This window comes from Pelodiscus sinensis, chromosome 19 (assembly GCF_052426305.1).
Source record: "Pelodiscus sinensis isolate ZL-2025 chromosome 19, ASM5242630v1, whole genome shotgun sequence".
In the NCBI taxonomy this organism is placed as follows: domain Eukaryota; kingdom Metazoa; phylum Chordata; order Testudines; family Trionychidae; genus Pelodiscus; species Pelodiscus sinensis.
This window is the reverse complement of record NC_143070.1, coordinates 3,201,227-3,218,093: the sequence shown is the minus strand read 5'-3', so window position 1 is coordinate 3,218,093 and position 16,867 is coordinate 3,201,227. Positions and strand designations below refer to the sequence as shown.

The 16,867-nt window shown below is 57.7% G+C and overlaps 2 protein-coding genes across 4 annotated transcripts in view; both read right to left on the bottom strand.

Moving 5' to 3' along the window:
* The window catches only part of LOC102456961 (C-type lectin domain family 2 member D-like), a 56,020-nt gene extending 44,708 nt beyond the window's left edge, over positions 1–11,312 (bottom strand). Inside the window, exon 1 of one of the 3 annotated variants that reach the window (XM_075913821.2) lies at positions 11,095–11,312. The gene's annotated coding sequence lies outside the window, so the exon portion shown is untranslated. Of the gene's footprint in view, positions 1–4,269; positions 4,397–7,009; positions 7,574–11,094 lie in introns of those variants that run through there. The other 2 variants (XM_089770715.1, XM_089770714.1) reach the window with 2 other exon arrangements.
* LOC102445187 (zinc finger protein RFP-like) overlaps positions 1–16,867 on the bottom strand; it is a 397,132-nt gene that overhangs the window by 243,579 nt on the left and 136,686 nt on the right. The gene's annotated exons all lie outside the window — the stretch shown is intronic.

The following is a 16,867-nucleotide window of genomic DNA, read 5'->3' as shown; positions in this document are numbered from 1 at the left end:
TCAAGTCTCTTTGAAGTAAGATGCATGGAGTCAGGTCCTTCAGACTATGTCCAGGTTGAAGTGAAAACCAACTGGTTTTTCCTTGAGATGTCTGATGTCTGACTTGTGGGCATTCCTTCTTTGGTGAAGTGTCTGAGACGTCTGTCCAATATACAGAGGAAGCGGGTCTGGCCCACAAAAGCTCCTCACCTATTAAACCACCTTGTTAGACTTTAAAGTGCTGCCTAATTTTTCCTTTTGTTTCAGCAAGATTAGACTCACGGGGCTACCTCTCTATTACTATTCCACACCCAGCTCTGGGCGTGTCGCTAATCCGGGGAGGGTAGCTGAAGTGTCAAAACTCCAGGAACTACATCCCTGTGTGTTGTGGAAGGAGGTTGGAGGGGGAATGGGGCGGGATAACAGATAAATCCTCAGTTGAATGAACAAAGCCAGGGACTTAACGCCCCATTGAGTTTTCTGCATTGGCTGCTTCCAATGAAGCCCTAGACAGGGAGAAGAAAATGTTTAGGTACAAAAAGATGGTTAGAACCAGTGTTCCCTGTAAGCCAGGAGGGGAACCTCAGCTCGGGAGCTGGATGCTGCCTCCAGCCTGCTGGGATCTGGCCGCCAAGGCTCGGGGCTCCCCCAGTATTTGGGAACCAACCTCGGGGCTGGAGGACACAAAATTCACTAGCCTGGACCCCTGGTCTCTTTCTTCTTCTCACTCCGGTGCCACATCAGTGAGGGTTTGTTCTGGGGGTTTTTTGGCTTTTCACTTGCGTGCGGCCCCCGGCTGATTTTTCTGTGGGTCCGCAGCCCCCCGACCCAAAAAAGGGCCCACAATCCTCTGTTAGCTGTGTTCATGTGCGGCCAGTCGGGAGAGACTCCAGTGCTGCCCAGCTGACAAGCAGAGCGCCCCGTGCTGGGATTTTTTGCTTCCACTGGTGGTGCACATTCACCTCTAGCTCGGTGCACGTAACATTTTATTCTGCACATGGATGGAGCAAATCCACCCATGGATGGAAAAGATGAGCAGGAACATCGGCTGGAATTCGCTCAAAGGCCGGACACGGACTCCCCCCGCTACAGTGGCCTGGTGTTGGTTTGGAGGGCTCGGATCCACCAACCCCCCGCAAGGAGAGCGGTTGGCTTTTGGCCAGCACAATGCACGTTTGGACCTTGGCTGTGTCCTTAATGCGCCCCTAGAAATAAGGGCGCTTTGCGTCGGGAGGCCGCGACTAGCTGGAGAGGGAGCGGCCGGAGGAGAAAGCGTGTGACATTGCAACGGGAGAGCCCCACGCCGACAGGGAAAGATGGTTTTCCACGGCGCTGTACGGCGGCCGCTCACGGTAGGGACAAGAGCCGATTGTGAAAACAGCCAAAGAAAATATTTTGCTGGATGTCTGGAGCCACCAGGAAGGGTCTGTTCATGCCTCTCCTGGCTTGCCAGCCTGTCGGTTTAATGATTCCCAGCTTCTCTCATGAGGCGTAAAACCAGCCCCGCAGGTGAATGTGCAGATCCTGACTTGCTTTCTAGCTTCACTGCACGTCCCCCCTTTCCTGGCCTCCTCCTGTGCAGATTCTTAACTGGTGCCTGGGCTCAAACAGCTCAGATCTGGTGTGAAGGGGGGGGAGAGGGGTTGTAGGACACGCTCCAGAATTAGCACTTTGTTCCCCTCCGGCCCTGGAAAGTCCCCTGCCCTGGTGCTGGGGATTTGGGGAGTATTCCCTGGACGGAGGAATTGGGAAGGGCTTCACCTCTCCCCTCCAGCCCCTTGGCACCCTTGTCTGGGGGCCTTGTGCAAACAGACATCAAACGCCTCTTCCCAGCCCAGCTCCCCTCTAGTCCCCTCTGGGGATCCGTCCTGCCTGCTCCAAACTAGACACCCTCTGCTGTCTGCCTCCCCCCCCCCCCCCCCCAGACGCTTCCTTCTGCCCTCCAGTGCTGCCGTACCCAGCTCCAGGGGTGTCCTTCCCTCCTCCCCATTCCCAGACCACCCACCCCCTCGCTGCTGCTCCCACAACTTGGGGGGGTCCTTCTCCCCCTTCTGGGACCCACCCTGCCCTTCCCCAATCACATCCCAGTTGGGGAGGGGAGGAGCACAGAGACTGTCAGCCCGCTCCAGGCTCACTAAATTAATTGGCCCTTGTGACAGATGGTGCAGCCAAGCTGCCCCCAAGCAAAACAGAGCAATCTTTAATCTTTCAGGCCCCTCCGCTGCCTGCATCCATCTTCCTCCCCTCTCCAAAAACCCCTCCCCTCCTCCTTTATTGTAGGGACTCCAAGCAGCTCCTTCTGCTAGGCAAGGGGCTCTGTGCACCCCCAAATTCTGCCCACCCGTATAAAAGGATCCCCCCTTCTGCCCCTCAAAGGAGAGGCTCTGTGGGCCCCACCTTCCCCCCCTCAAAAGGGTCCCCCAATCTCCTCCCATTCCAGGGGCTCTGTGCACCCCCAAATTCCTCCCTCCCTAATAAAAGAACCCCCCCATCTCCCTCCTTTCCCCGCCTTCCCCCTCAAGGCCCACACCCTGATTCTCCCCCCCAGGGCCTCTGCCCATCCTCCTCCCCACAGACCAGCCCCCCATAATGTCGCCCACCCACAACACAAAGGGGTCCGTGTTCCCCACACACCCCAGGGGCGGGTGAGTCTGAGTGGGCCGTTCACCCCCCCTTACCATCCAGGTCCACCCCTGTCCCAGCTCTTGCTGCAAAGTGGGCCTGGGTATTGTGTGTGGGGGGGTTGTAAACCCCTGACCCCCACTCAGCTGCTGGAGCTGGGCAAGCCCCCCACCCAGACCCTGCTCCCCAGCCGCAGTTCCAAGGGGGGCACCGCAGGTGGGGGCACTTTTCTTCACCCTGCTATTTTCCCAGGGCCCCTGTCCCCCCCCCCAGGGGACTTATGGGGGGAGAGGTGTCCCCAACTGCCCTTTCCCACCCTCCTGAAATCGGGGCCCACCCAAGTGTCCTCATCTGCCCATGCCAGACCCCCCCCTTTTGTCTCTCTGGGCTGCCCCTCACACACAGTGCCGACCGGTCAACCCAACATCTCCCCCCCCCCCTCGGCTGGGCACAGAGCTGAGCCGGGGGGGGGGCTGCAGTCTTGCAGGAGAGTGCTACCCCCCCCCCAGCTCTCTACTCCCCCAAACCTGCAACGGAGGCGCTGTCAACGCCTTACAGGCAAACACCCCCAAGAGACGGGCAGCCCCCCTGCTTGCCTGGGCCAATTCACACCCCCAAACACCCCTCTCCTCCTCCCTCCCTCCATTCCCCAGTGCTCTGCCCCCTGCTTGCCTGGACCAATTCACACCCCCCAAACACCCCTCTCCTCCTCCCTCCCACCATTCCCCAGTGCTCTGCCCCCTGCTTGCCTGGACCAATTCACACCCCCCAAACACACCCCTCTCCTCCTCCCTCTGTCCATTCCCCAGTGCTCTGCCCCCTGCTTGCCTGGACCAATTCACACCCCCCAAACACCCCTCTCCTCCTCCCTCCCTCCATTCCCCAGTGCTCTGCCCCCTGCTTGCCTGGACCAATTCACACCCCCCAAACACACCCCTCCTCCTCCTCCCTCTGTCCATTCCCCAGTGCTCTGCCCTCTGCTTGCCTGGACCAATTCACACCCCCCAAACACACCCCTCTCCTCCTCCCTCTGTCCATTCCCCAGTGCTCTGCCCCCTGCTTGCCTGGACCAATTCACACCCCCCAAACACCCCTCTCCTCCTCCCTCCCTCCATTCCCCAGTGCTCTGCCCCCTGCTTGCCTGGACCAATTCACACCCCCCAAACACACCCCTCCTCCTCCTCCCTCTGTCCATTCCCCAGTGCTCTGCCCCCTGCTTGCCTGGACCAATTCACACCCCCCAAACACCCCTCTCCTCCTCCCTCCCTCCATTCCCCAGTGCTCTGCCCCCTGCTTGCCTGGACCAATTCACACCCCCCAAACACCCCTCTCCTCCTCCCTCCCTCCATTCCCCAGTGCTCTGCCCCCTGCTTGCCTGGACCAATTCACACCCCCCAAACACCCCTCTCCTCCTCCCTCCCTCCATTCCCCAGTGCTCTGCCCTCTGCTTGCCTGGGCCAATTCACACCCCCCAAACACACCCCTCCTCCTCCTCCCTCTGTCCATTCCCTAGTGCTCTGCCCCCTGCCTAGATGTGCCCCCCACAGCCCTGGGGAAATCTGAAGGGAGGTTTTTCCCCTTCTACCTCCATCCCCACCTGCCTTTAAAGAATCCACCAAATTGCCCCCGTCCCTAACCCCCCTCCCCCGGGCAAACCCCGCCGCTTACCCGGCTCCCACTGCCTGTGCCCGGCAGAAACGCCCAAGACCCGCTCCCTGTGGTGTCTGCAGTGACAGACCTGCACTGCGGCATATTAGTCACTCCTCCCTTTTCCGCCCGCCTCCTCACTCGGGATGCCATGGGGAAGCAGGTGACGGGGGAAGAGAAGATAGGAACAGGGGAACTGCCCGCAGCTGCCTCATCCCAAGCAGGGGCGGTGCCACAAACAGCTCACAACCCTCCCCTCCCCCCCCCCCCGGGGTGATTAGTCCCCAAAGCGCTGCGGGACCCTCCGTTGCGGTTCCAGTTTTTAATTGTGCCAGCACCGGCGGAGTCTCTGGCTCGGCCCCATGAGCCCAGCAGGGAGGCGGGTCCTGGCAGGCGGGTTATTTCCCATCTCCACATTAACCCTCTCCCTGCCACGGAACCGGGAACCCCGCGCACCAGCCCCCCGGGGCCGTGAGGGGCGGCCCGTCGGGGTCCTGCGGGTGCCGAGTCTGTCAGGCAGGGTCTGTCTCTCGCTATGTCTGTGCAGCGCCCGGCACAACGGGGCCCTGATCTCAGCTGGGGCAGGGTCTGTCTCTCGCTGTGTCTGTGCAGCGCCCGGCACAACGGGGCCCTGATCTCAGCTGGGGCAGGGACTGTCTCTCGCTGTGTCTGTGCAGCGCCCGGCACAACGGGGCCCTGATCCCAGCTGGGGCAGGGACTGTCTCTCGCTGTGTCTGTGCAGCACCCGGCACAACGGGGCCCTGATCTCAGCTGGGGCAGGGACTGTCTCTCGCTGTGTCTGTGCAGCGCCCGGCACAACGGGGCCCTGATCTCAGCTGGGGCAGGGACTGTCTCTCGCTGTGTCTGTGCAGCGCCCGGCACAACGGGGCCCTGATCTCCGCTGGGGCAGGGACTGTCTCTCGCTGTGTCTGTGCAGCGCCCGGCACAACGGGGCCCTGATCTCAGCTGGGGCAGGGACTGTCTCCCGCTGTGTCTGTGCAGCGCCCGGCACAACGGGGCCCTGATCCCAGCTGGGGCAGGGACTGTCTCTCGCTGTGTCTGTGCAGCGCCCGGCACAACGGGGCCCTGATCTCAGCTGGGGCAGGGACTGTCTCTCGCTGTGTCTGTGCAGCGCCCGGCACAACGGGGCCCTGATCCCAGCTGGGGTCTCTAGGTGCTACTGCAGCTCAGAACCATTCCCCCCAGCCTGCTCCTCTGAGCACTGGCGGCGAGTCACATGGGCCCAGGATGCCTGAGCACCAGGAATATTCCTGGCCCGGGGCTGGGCTCCACCAAACTTGCCACCTGCTCCCCTTGCCCCCAGCACCCTGCACTCTCCCTCCACATGTCCCCTGGTCCCAACTGCTGCCCCCGAGTGAGCTAAAATGCCCCGGGGACCCTCCCCGCCACCCCTGGCTGTGCTGTGGGGTTCGGGCAGCTTCCAGGGGTGGTGTCTTTGTGCCTTATGCTGCACCAGCCGTCCAGTGCTCCCTAGGGCCTTTCTGCCCCTTTTCTCTCCCCCCCCCCCCGCCTAGCTGCAGCTGCCCCACTGCTCACAGCCTCCCCCTCTGGGTTCCCTCAGCCTCCCTGTGCAAGGCCCCGAGCTAAGAGACGCGGCGACCCCTGCTGGCTGCATCCCCGCCCTGCAGCTCGTAGCTGACTCCGGTTCCCAGGAGAAGGCTGGATTTCCAACACCAGGGGCTGAGAGGACACCACAAGGCTCACAGTCACCCAACCCCCCTACCCAGAAGATGCAGGATCTGGGGTGTCTAAACACCTGCCCCCTTTAGAAAATCTCCCGCGGAGGAACTCCCCGCACCTCCCCCAGCGAGGGAGTGTGTCCTGGGATCTCCTCAGGGGCGGAGCCGGGTTCGTCGATACACGTTAAGCATTCCGGTCATCTGAAGAAGTGGGCTGTGCCATGTGTGGCGAGTCTAGGAAGACCATCGGTTGTTTTTTCTGTTTATAATCACCGTGTGCTCCTGCGGCCCCCAGCGGGTCCCAAACTTTTCAGCATCACGCCCTCCTTTTTGCTTTTTGAAAAACCCTCACTCCCCCTTCCCCCCCATAAAAATAGCAGCAACACTGGTTGAGGGACCAGGCACCCGCAGGGAGGCAGAAGAGACCTGCCCCATCTCACAGCCGCCGGCGGCTTTTTCATCTTGCCCCGACCTCTTTTCCCCACCCGGCTTCTTCAAGAATCAGCCCCTCCCGTGACAAAAAGGGGATTTTATTGGCCTGGTTATGTTGCATGCAAGTTCTACTAGCCTATTGTACTCTCCTGTGTGGGTGCCTCAGTTTCCCTGGTCATGACCCCACTACCTGGATGGTGATGGAAAGTTCCGGTGTGACAGCCTCTCCCGTGTGCACGGCGGCTGATGCCCTTCGTCACCTGAGCCCAGGAGGGGGTGCGAGCTTTTGGTCTGGGAAGCAGGAAGAAGGTCCAGGCTGGGACCAGGAGCTGGGAGCGGGTCAGTCTCTGCTGGCTGGGGCGGCAGGGAGAGGCCGATGGCTCTAGCCCTGCCACCCCCTCCCCCCACGATGGATGCGGCCAGCAGCTTCTGGCTCCTGTGCCAACAAGTCTGTTCTACGCTGTGTCCCCGTCGACCAACGAACCTTCCCTTCAACCTGCCACCTGAGAGTCACAACTGGCTGCGGATGGGGGGAGCAGGGCCCAAGGACCCCCCCAGCCCTTCGTGACACGGGATTAGGATCTACGCTCCGGCAGCCCCTGAGCAAGGCCTCACAGAGAGTCTCTTACCTCCGTGTTCCTTGTATCTTCCCACCAGTGGGAGGCTTTTAAACCCCGATTCCGGCCTCGGACGCTTCCCAAAGCCATTGGGGCCCATCGCTCCCTGCCCTGCTTCACCGGGGACATTATAAACCATCGTGTTAGCCCCCCGGAGAGATGCCGTCCCCCTCACACTTCCTTCCCCAGGAAAAGTACAAAGCACACTAAGTTAAAGGCAGGAAGATGAAAGCACAGACGTCCGGTCTAATCCACGTGTCCTGTAGGACCCAATGACAGTCACTCACACACACACACACACACACACAGCCCCTCCTCTCTCCTCCTCAGACCACCTGCTCCCCCCAAAATAACTCTGCCCCTTGGCTGCCCACCAGGAGCAGCTGGAGCTGGCGGTAGAAGGGAAACAGGTGAGGTCCAAGAGGGGATGTGACATCGTTTCACAGCTAACGGACTCGCTTTCCCCAGGATGTTGAACAATCTCGTGACTTCTGCACTAGGGGCAGGTTGACTTTTGAGCCCCGGAATTTCTTGCGGTGGAAATGCGGATGTTCAGGTGTGGCGTCTTGGGGGGGGTGTCTGCTCCGTAACCCGGGGTCCCCCTGCACTGCGAGGTGTGATTCCCACTGACTCACCCACATGTTGTGATGTAGTGTCAGTCCCTTGCTGGTTGTTGTGTGTGGGCGGTGGGCTGTGGTTGACCCCTACTCGCCTCTGCCTCTGAGCACTGCCCGGCAGGTGGGCTACCTAAGTCAGGTAGAAAAAGACCCAACCGGTCAGACGAGTTGGAACTAAGGAAGGGAGTGTTCGGGGGAAGGGGGTGGCTGGCGGAGAAACGTGAAGGAAACTACCTAAGTTGAGGGGCTAGGGGTGATGGACTCCTAACCCAAGGGGTCTGAGGCATCCTGGCCCTGACTCCTGTAACCACATCACGTCTATGCTGTGCTGTATCCTGGAGAAGCAATAAACCCTCCCTATTCTACTGGCTGGTGGAGTCTGTTCTTGCTGAAGACGGGGTGCAGGATTTGGGGGAACCTCGACTTGGTGTCACATCATAGTGATATCATCAATTGCCAGCTCTCACGGTCCTGTCACAAGCTCACCAATATTTGGAGCTGTCCTCAAAACTCGGGATTCGATTGATTATGTAAGAATCTAAGGATTCATATGATAAAGCAAATTCCTTACCTGTATGGGTTCCTAGCCTGCAAACCTGACCGGACTGGGCTATAAATGCTCCGAAACCACAAGACAAATAAAAGTCCCCTCTAAAACTAACCCCCCAACATTTTGAAGCCAATTTCATGACCTGATCCATGATTTTTAAACACTTGGGGTTGACAGTCCTCATTCCCGGCTGCATCACTATGCGTCCCGGTGACCTTCCGGCTGTACTGCAGCAGAGCAATCAAGCTGGGTACAACGTCAGGTCCCACAGGACCGTCGAAGGAGCCTCTCCTTTAGGGGGCAGAATGGGGGATCCTTTTATAGGGGCAGGTGGAATTTGGGGGTGCACAGAGCCCCTGGTGTAGCAGAGGGAATTGCTTGGAGTCCCTACAATAAAGGAGGAGGGGAGTGGTTTTTGTAAGGGGGGGGGGGGAGATGGATGCAGGCAGCTGGGGCGGGGGGGGGGGGCTGAAAGATTAAAGACTTTATCTGTGTTGCTTGGGGGCAGCCAGGTGGCACCAGCTGTTACAAAGGGGAGTTAATTTAATTAACAGGGAGCCTGCTTGTCTCTAGCCAACCACCTCACTGTATCTCTGCTCCCCCACATCCCACTGGAAAGGGATGGGGGGGGTCCACACTAAGGCAGGGCGGGGGCAGCTGTAGGCAGACTGGAGCCAGGCAGCTGCACAGAGGGGCGATTGTGGCTTTGCTGAACCAGAGCAAGAAGCTCTCTTCTTGTGCGGCTTCAGGCAAGGAGAACTGCTAAAATTATCCCCCCGCCCCTGCAACAGCCTCCTCCTCACTCCGCTGGAATGCAATGGGGAAGGGCAGGGAGGGTCCCAGAAGGGAGGGAAGGAGCCCCTGGAGGTGTGGGAGCAGCAGCGAGGGGGTGGCTGGTCCAGGGAAGGGGGAGGAGGGAAGGACACCCCTGGAGCTGGGTGCGGCAGGACTGGAGGGCAGAAGGAAACATCTAGCGGGGAAGGCAGACAGCAGAGGGAGACTGGTTTAGGCGTTTGATGTCTGTTTGCACAATGAGGCCCCAGACAGGGGTGCCAAGGGGCTGGAGGGGAGAGGTGAAGCCCTTCCCAATTCCTCCGTCCAGGGAATACTCCCAAAATCCTCAGCACCAGGGCAGGGGACTTTCCAGGGCCGGAGGGGAACAAAGTGCTAATTCTGGAGCGTGTCCTACAACCCCTCTCCCCCCCCTTCACACCAGATCTGAGCAGTTTGAGCCCAGGCACCAGCCGAAGGCTGAAAATGAAGAGTCTGCACAGGAGGAGGCCAGGAAAGGGGGGACGTGCCGTGAAGCTAGAAAGCAAGTCAGGGTCTGCGCATTCACCTGCGGGGCTGGTTTTATGCCTTGAGAGAAGCTGGGAATCATTAAACCGACAGGCTGGCAAGCCAGGAGAGGCATGAACACACCCTTCCTGGTGGCTCCAGACATCAAAGCAGAATATTTTCTTTGGTTGTTTTCACAATGGGCTCTTGTCTGTACCGTGAGCGGCCGCCGTTGGGTGCCATGCAAGAACCCAGCTTTCCCTGTCGGCGTGGGGCTCTCCTGTGGCAAGGCAATAAGCCATAAGCTTTCTCCTCCGGCCGCTCCAGCTAGTCCCAGCCTGCCAACGCAAAGCGCCCTTATTTCTAGGGGCGCGTCAAGGACACAGCCACGGTCCAAACGCGCATTGCACCAGCCAAAAGCCAACCGCTCTCCTCGCGGGGGTTTAGTAGATCCAAGCTCAGCCACCTTAGCAGGGGCGGGAGTCCGCATCCGGCCTTTGAGCGAATTCCAGCCGATGTTCCTGCTCATCTTTTCCATCCATGGGTGGATTTGCTCCACCCATGTGCAGAATAAAATGTGACGTGCACCTAGGCAAAAGTTAATGGGCACCACCAGTGGAAGTGAAAAACCCAGTGGGGGGGGGAGGGGGGGCTCTGCTCATCAGCTGGGCAGCACTGGAATCTTTCCCGAGTGGCTGCACATGAACACGAGGGGGGAGGCTGTTGGTGGTGGTGGGGGTGGGGGGGTTAATTTTAGCAGTTCTCCTTGCCTGAAGCCGCACAAGAAGAGAGCTTCTTTCTCTGGTTCAGCAAAGCCACAATCGCCCCTCTGTGCAGCTGCCTGGCTCCAGTCTGCCTACAGCTGCCCCCGCCCTGCCTTAGTGTGGACCCCCCCCATCCCTTTCCAGTGGGATGGGGGGGAGCAGAGATACAGTGAGGTGGTCGGCTGGAGACAAGCAGGCTCCCGGTTAATTAAATTAACTCCCCTTAGTAACAGCTGGTGCCAAATGTCTACCCCAAGCAACACAGATGCATTCTTTAATCTTTCAGCCCCCCCCAGCTGCCTGCATCTATCTGCCCCCCCCCCCACAAAAACTGCTCCCCTCCTCCTTCATTGTAGGGACTCCCAGCTCTTGCTGGGAAGCAGGTTGAGGTTTGGGGGGCTGCAAGACCCCCTGAACCCCACTCCCCCACCGGAACTGGGCAAGCCCCCCACCCTGACCCCCAGCTGCCAAGTGGGACCCTGGCCAGAAAGTCTGTCACTCCACTAAGGGGCTGGTGGGGGGAGACGCGGCCCCAACTGCCCCTACCCCACCCTCCCGAAATCAGAGCCCACCTGAAATCAGGGCCCAACCCCAGCATCCCCATATGCCTACACCAATGACCCCCCCATTTTGTCACGCTCCATGCCCACCTGCCAACCCCCCTCTCCACGTGCCCTTAAAGAATCCACCAATCCACCCCCCAAATACACCTCTCCTCCCTCACACCGCTCCCCAGCGCTCAGCCCCCGGCCTGCATGTGCCCTGCGTGGGTCTGAAGGAAGGTTTTTCCCCCTTCTGCCTCCATCCCCCGCTGTCCCACATGCCCTTAAGGAATCCACCAAATCCCCCCCGGTCCCTAACTCCCCCTGGGCAAAACCCACCGCTTACCCATCTCCCGCTGCCAGCGCCCGGCAGAAACGCCCTGAACTCGCTCCCGGCAGCGTCTGCAGTCGATGGTGGCACTGCGGCATTTTAGTCCCGCCTCTCTTTTCCACTCCCTCCTCATCCCACAGGTTGCCATGGGGAAGAGCAGGCGAGGGGAAAAGGGAACAGGGAAAGGGAAATCGATAACAGCTGTCTCATGGGAAGCCCACGAAAAGCTCATGACCTCAGCGCCAGGTGCTATTAGTCTGCGAGATGCTGTGGGACCATCTGTCATTGATCCAGTTTTTTGATGGCGCCAGCAACGGCCGATTCTCTCGCTCGGCACCGTTAGCCCAGCAGGGAGGCGGGTTCTGGCAGGCGGGTTATTTTTCCATCTCGACATTAACCCTCTCCCCGCCACGGAACCGGAAACCCTGCGCACCAGCCCCCCGGGGCTGTGAGGGGCGGCCCGTCGGGGTCCTGCGGGTGCCCACGAGTCGCTGGGTTTCCCGGTACCCAGGCTCGGAGCTGGCAGATTCCACTGTTGTCCGACCGTGTCGTTTTTTCCCATCATTCAAGGGACCTGAGAGTCCAGCCAGGGCCTGTCTAAGGAGGGGCAGGCTGATCGCACCCCACATTGGGAGAGCCGGGTGCTGGGTGTCCAATCCCATGGCTGTTACGGCTCGGTCGGTACCTCCCTCCTCCCGCCCCCATTCTAGGCACAGAAGCGCGGGGAGCGACACTGCCTTGTGCCAGAGACCGTCTGGGTTACAACAATCGTGCAGCCCCCTGAGATAAAGGAGGCCCCTTGCGCAGCCCCACAGGAGCAGGGCCTCAGAGAAGAGAGAAACGGCGTAGGACTCACAAAAGGCCATTTCTATCCCTGTCTCAGCCCCCCCCCCGCTGCAAGACCTGGGTCGGTCTGTCTATTTCAGGGATGGTCAACCAGCTGCCTTTGTCGACTGCTGCCTTATGCCTTGTGAAATGAAGTTTACCGGAGTGGTCGACAAAGGCTTCCCTTGTCGACCGAGCCACGTCTTGACTGCCGCACTGTGCCAGATCAGCTGATCATCGGCACAGCGCAGTGGTCGTTTTTATTTTAATGAAGCCGGGATTATTTAAATCCCTGCTTCTTTGACTAGGTCGGGTAAACTACTTTGCATGGCTCCGTTGACAAAGCCACGTGGTCGAGACACACCCTAAGGTACCACAGGACCCCGCGTGGTTTTTATTCCGTATATAGGTGAAACGTTGCACAGAAAGCTTTTCTTCTGCGATAAATGCAGGATCCAGTGACACTGGGACGTTTGGCAAGTCCACCTCAAGTTTGCAAATGGCTTCTGTGAAAATAAGGGACAAAAACAAACACCAAAAAAGACAAAATGTTCCCTTGGATGCCATTTTGATTTCTCCCCCCTTTGGCTTAAAGGGACCTGCAGTTTCAAAACCTCCCTTTCATGTCACTGAGCACACGCTTACAATGCTCAGAATGAAAACGCCGGGGTTCGTTTTTGGATCCAACAAAATGTGCATTCGGCCCTTTCACAGGGTCGACTCACCTCCTACTGGTAGCTTTGGGAATTAGCTCTGTCCTCAGCAGGGCACTTCCTCTGGCTGGCAACTCCCTCCATCACTCTGCTCTGTCCGTGTTCGGACGCTGGACCCGTGTTCGGACGCTGGACTCTAAAGCGGTCTCTCGTCCACCTTCTAATTTCCATCCCTGGAGATATCTAAAAGCAGGTTGGACAGACACCTGCCAGGGATGATCTAGCTCAGGGGCAGCCAACCCATCTTGGGCAAAGAGCCAAGATATCATTGGATCCAGCGCAACGAGCTGGCACAAAGTTTTCGAGCAAAAAAAAAAAAAAAAAAAAAAAAAGTCTGCCCCTTTAAGAAAACACATTTAGAGGGACTTGATGACCTTCTAGTGTTCTGTGAGTCTATGGTTCTGGGGATGTTTAGCCGCAGTCCTGAGTTTCTCCTGTCACTGTGGCCTCCAAGTCCAGCCCCAGTCTGTACTGGCCATAGCTTAGTGGCAAGGTGAGGGACTACTGTGGGTCCTGACCCAGGGACCCTCGGGCAGCAGCCTGGTCCTGCCTTGTCTGCTCCCCTTCACTGCCTCTTGCTCCCTGGGTCACTTCCCCTGGGATCCTTTGCACCTTCCCGGCCCCTGGAGAAAAGCTTTCAGCATGCCACGTATCAGGCTGTAACCCCTCTCTAGCCCTCTTTTTGCCTGGCCAGCCTGGCTCTAGCAGAGGTGCATCTCTGGGAACCAGCCCCACACCTTCCCTGGCCAGCACCTCACTGCCTACTCTCTGCTGGGCAGCTGCTTTTATACAGGGCTGTCCCAGAAAGCTACGCTCTGGTTGGCTCTTTAAAAGCCTATGCCTGATTGGCCAGGGCTCTGTGCAGGCTCCTGGCCAGTGTGGGGAGTTGCCCCACCACAGACCCAAATTAAGTGGGGTGGGTTTTTCTTTTTCAATTTCTTAATAATTCACCAAAACTTTCAAAGAGTGTCCTTTCTCAGTTCAGCCCCAAATAAATGGTCTTATGGTTTTTTCAGAATGGCCAGCATAACCCCCCCTCCCCCCCCAAAAAAACCTTTATTTTCCCAGCTTTATCTGCATCCCTTCATGCAGAAAACAGAAGTTTCCTGTGGTACGACTGCCATGGGGGGGTGGGAGCCCTCAAAATCTTGCAGCGGTGACTCTGAGAACCTGGGTCTACAGAATTAAATATGCAGGCCTCGTGGTAAAGCAGCGGTTCCCAATCTTTTCAAGCATATGGACCCCTTTTCAGTCTGTTAACATTTCATGCCCCCTGCCTTCCTCCCTGGGGAAGAGAGTAAGAAAAAGAAACAGAAAACCAAGAAAAAGAGAAAAGAAAGAGTAAAGAAAAGTAAGGAAAGGAAAAGGGAAAAGAAAAGGAAAAGAAAGGGAAAGGGAAAGAAAGGAAAAGAAAAGAAAGAAAAAGGGGAAAGAAAGAGAAAGGAAAGGAAAAGAGAAAAGAAAAGAAAAGAAAAAGAGAAAGGAAAAGAAAGGAAAAGGAAAAGTAAGAAAAAGGGAAAAGAAAGAGAAAGGAAAGGAAAAGAGAAAAGAAAAGAAAGGAAAAGGAAAAGTGAGAAAAAGGGGAAAGAAAGAGAAAAGAAAAGAAAAGAAAAGAAAAGAAAAGAAAAGAAAAGAAAAGAAAAGAAAAGAAAAGGGGAAAGAAAGAGAAAAGGAAAAAGGAAAGGAAAAGAAAGAGAGAAAAGAAAAGTAAGGAAAGAAAAAAAAAGAAAAAGAAAAGAAAACCAAGGATCAGACCCACCGCGGGGGGTCCCATCCCTGCATTTAAAATTTCCCACGGACCCCCGGGGTCCGCAGACCATGGGCTGGGAACCCGGGTGCTAGCAGGCTAAGAACAAGCCATGTGGCCATTCTCATACCGCAAGCTCCAAACCAGGGCCAGGGAACCTTTGTTGGGTTGGGGGCTGCTGCCCCACAGAAAAACCAGTCCAGGGCCGCACACAAGGAAGAAGCAAAAAGAACCTCCCCCCCACCGAGATGCAGAAAACCCCTCCCCACGTCCCCCTCGCACACCAGAGCCTAGGAGGAGGATAGTAGATTTTATGGTGGGGACAAAAATGAGAAATTCAGGGTGTGGGAAGGGGTTGTCGGCAAGCAAGTTTGGGGTGTGGGGTCAAGGAAAGGTGCAAGAGTAGGTTGGGGGTGAGAGGGCTGGATGGTAGATACGGTGTAAGAGCAGGTTGGGAGTTGGGGGGGGAGGGGTGGACAGGAGGTAAGGTGCAGGAGCGGGTTGGGGGAAGGGTGGACGGGAGGTAGGGTGCAGGAGCGGGTTGGGGGAAGGGTGGACGGGAGGTAGGGTGCAGGAGCTGGATGGGGGTAGGGTGCAGGAGCAGGTTGGGGGAGGGCTGGACGGGAGGTAGGGTGCAGGAGCGGGTTGGGGGAGGGGTGGACGGGAGGTAGGGTGCAGGAGCAGGTTGGGGGAGGGCTGGACGGGAGGTAGGGTGCAGGAGCGGGTTGGGGGAGGGGTGGACGGGAGGTAGGGTGCAGGAGCGGGTTGGGGGAGGGGTGGACGGGAGGTAGGGTGCAGGAGCGGGTTGGGGGAGGGGTGGACGGGAGGTAGGGTGCAGGAGCGGGTTGGGGGAGGGCTGGACGGGAGGTAGGGTGCAGGAGCGGGTAGGGTGCAGGAGCGGTTTGGGGGTGCAGGGTCTGGACAGGAACAGGGCTGCAGGGCTGAAGAGCCAGTTTCCTGATGTTGGGGGGCGGGGAGGCTCCAAGCCACAGGGCCCAGATCCAGGCAAGTTGCTGGGTCGGATCTGTCCTCCAGGCCAGCTGTTCCCCACCCTTGCTCTAACACCTGACTGGAGGGTGTCTCTTCGATGGTGAACTCCAGCCCATGTAGCAATCACTTAGTTTTGGCCCTGGAGTGTGAGCTGCAGTAGATTTGCTACTGCATATTTTTTTTGGGGGGGGGGAGTTGATGTGTAGATATTCCTGGGGGGGGCGGACAGGGCTGTGAAATAAAACCCAGCAGGGGCTAAGAGCTGCTCTGGGCTCAGTGTTTCGGGCAACTCACTTCCACCTGCCTTCACTCATAGGAACAGAAGCCGGGCCAGTAGAAATCAACCTGGAAAGTTCACCTCTCCCGGCAGTAGGGGGCGGCGCGCCTCCACGCTGGGCTCATGTGAACCCCTGACAAAGTGTGTTAAGAGAGTTCAGCTGCCAGCAACACCCCGCTAGCGGGGAGAGAACTTTCCCAGGGGGCAAGTTGGACACTAGGAAAAGTTTCCTACCTGTCAGGGTGGTGAAACACTGGAATAAATTGCCTAGAGGGGTTGTGGAGTCTCCATCCCTGGAGATATTGAAGAGCAGGTTGGACAGACACCTGTCAGGGATGAACTAGACAGTGCTTGGTCCTGCCACGAGGGCAGGGGTCCGGACTGGATGACCCCTCGAAGTCCCTTCCAGTTTGCAAGGCGGAAGCTGAAGTGCCACCGAGGGTACGTCTACACTTGCACCGTCTTTCGACAGATGCAAATGCAGACATTTGAAATGGCCAATGAAGCCAGGATGGAAATATCCCACGCTTCATTTGCATAATCGCGTTATGGCGCTATTTCAAAATCAAAACGCTGTGTGGATGCGGGTATTTCGAAAGACAGCCCTTCTTTGGAAATAACTTTTTTATTTCGAAATAGCGCCATAACGCAATTATGCAAATGAAGCGCAGGAGATTTAAATCCCGGCTTCATTTGCAACTTCGAATGTCTGCATTTGCATCTCTCTATCGAAAGAGAGTGCAAGTGTAGATATACCCCGAGTGATTTGTGTTCTGTGCCCAAATTGCCTCCACAGCCCCTCCTCCGGCCCTCCACCGCCGAGAGTGATGGGACATGGTTGGAGTAGGGGAGCAGAGTCATTTTTCCAAAGATTGGATGATTTCCCTGGCTTAGCCCGGTCTGAAAAAACTCTTCCCTGGCATGGAGCCATGAGCTGGGGAGGAGGAGGGAACACAGCCCCCGACTGTATTTGCATAGGCACGCCCACTCTGTCTGGGTACGCCGCAAAGGACGCTGGGCTGCCTGAGGGATCGGTTTGGGCTGTAGCTGGGTTACAAATACCTTCAGCACAGGCGTAATGAGAGGTTAATTTCCTGATGGGACAGGTAGCGGGCAGCAGGATGGTAACGAGCCTGCATTGATGGCGAGAATCACCCTGAACGGGACCTCACTCGCTAAACAGTGGGGTAGGAATGACAAACTCCAGTGAAAGGCAAGAGGCGAGGCGAGGCAGGG